Raw genomic sequence first — 2,329 nt, forward strand, 5'->3', positions numbered from 1 at the left:
CTTTAGGGACCAAAACAGAATTAAATTCAAACGTAAGGGACGAATTTAATATTTTACCATTTTCTATATCATCAAAACTAACTCCTAATTCCAGCTATTTTGTTTAATTAAAATAAATAAGAAAGGACAATTTAAAGGTAACATTATTCAATAAAAAAAATTTTTAGGGCTAACAATTTTTAATATTTTTAGTCACATGTGTGTAAATTCTAAAAAATATAAGTGCAAATTATATTGATTTATATGTGTAAATTCTGATAAATATAGATACAAATTATATATTTTTTGTAATCTTGTGTGAAAAATTTTTATAAATATGAATACAAATTATTATTGACAAAAATGATAATATTTGCTGACCATATAACATAGTTCTATACAACCATATTAAGTGTACATCAAAATCAGTTATTAAAATAAAATACACATTGAAAAATAAAATACACATTAAAAATAAGTTAAACTACCTTTGTATTTATTTATACAGAAATACATAATAATTAATTTTAGTGACTAATTTTAATATATAAATAATATTTTTATATTCAATATTCTCTTTATTTTAAAATATAATCAACGCTTTGACCTTTTTAATACATTAAAACTTAATTTATTTAGATTTTGTACCTAAATGCATTATTTTTTTTATAATCATGTTAGATGTACACTAAAATCACCTATTAATATAAAATATATTTTTTTTAAGTAAAAAAGCTCAACACAACAAGGTGGAGCAAAAGAAAAGAAACAAAAATTCATAACGCTAAAAATAATAATCTCTAGATATCTCCGACATTGCCATCAACAACCACTGGGTTCACCATCAATCCACTCATCGTAACTTGTAAAGGATCTGTTAATAATGTCCACCACACTTGAACCTTGATTTCTGAAGATTCTATCATTTCTTTCTAGTCAAATTGTCCAGATGACCGCAAAAAAGCCAACCAACCACTGCTTCCGTTCTATCTTTCTCGCTGATATATCCGTCCAACTTTTATAGTGTTGCTTGAGCATACCTGGAATAATCCATATCCTTCCAAGAGCGAACAACCAAGCACACCACACTTGCCAAGTGAGCTCACAACCAATGAACAAGTGAAAAACAGTTTCAACAGACTTATGACATAATACACATATGTTATCATTCTGGCCAATAACACATAATCTACACAGTCTTTTCCTTGTATTCACCTTACCAACTAGTGCAAACTAAGTAAACAACTCAACCCTTGGTGAGACAAATCCTCTCCAAATAGTACTAGTGAAGTTATAGCTTGTGATATCCATCGGAAGTACCTCTGCCTGCAACACCTACACAAAGAAGTTAGTAGAATAAACACCTTTTTTATTAAATTTTCAGACCACTCTGTCCTCTTTCTCAGTTGTCAGTTCGTTTCACTTATTGCAGAACCGCATGAAGCTAGTTTACTAGTTCCAATTCCCATTGAAATATCTCTCATCGCCATTAGAAATTCCAAATCCACTCTAACCCATCCTAGAACCCACAATCTCCTATGATAGATCCTTGAAAATTTGAGACCGAGAAAAGTTTTGAAAAAGTAACTTTCAGAGCACCACATAGTAACCAACTATCCTCTCAGAAGCGGATTATCCTGTCATCCCCTAGTTTCATAGCCAAGCCTCTGATCATCTTCTCTCTCACTTGTGGCTCCTTAATTTGTAGTTGACAAATATTCTTCTAAGAACCCTCTCTTGTAGGTACAAGTTGATCACAAATCATCTCAAAAGAATTCATGTTATTACAGTAACACATAATTTTCTTTCAAATTGGACAATCCTTTTTCGAAAACCTCCACCAACACTTGAACATGAGCACTGTATTCTGAATTACCGTGTCACCAACTCCCAAACCTCCTGCCTTTTTGAAGGCCCGTGCAACTTCCCATTTTACTAGAGGCATCTTGTCCCTCTCGTCCTCCTTACTCCACAAAAAGTGTCTTCGTAAGGATATTATTTTTTTCTGCTACTATCTTCGGCATTTTGTACAAGCTGAAATAGTAAAATAGGCAGGCTATCAAGAACAGATTTAATGAGAACCAGCTTACTCGCTTTATTCAGAGACTTTGCTTTTCACAGACTTAACTTTTCTTCTACCTTGTCAATCACTGATTTCCATGTATTGACCAGCCTCGGATTCGTCCTCAAAAAAATGCCAAAATATCTGACAGGTAAATACGCCTCTTTACAATCCAACAGTCAACACATCTGCCGTGTCCAACTCTATTCACAATTAACCGAAATCAAGCTGGATTTGTCAAAATTAATACTCAATCTTGACATCATCTCAAAGCAGCGGAGTAATCAC

The sequence above is a fragment of the Arachis ipaensis genome, chromosome B06 (assembly GCF_000816755.2).
Source record: "Arachis ipaensis cultivar K30076 chromosome B06, Araip1.1, whole genome shotgun sequence".
Lineage (NCBI taxonomy): Eukaryota > Viridiplantae > Streptophyta > Magnoliopsida > Fabales > Fabaceae > Arachis > Arachis ipaensis.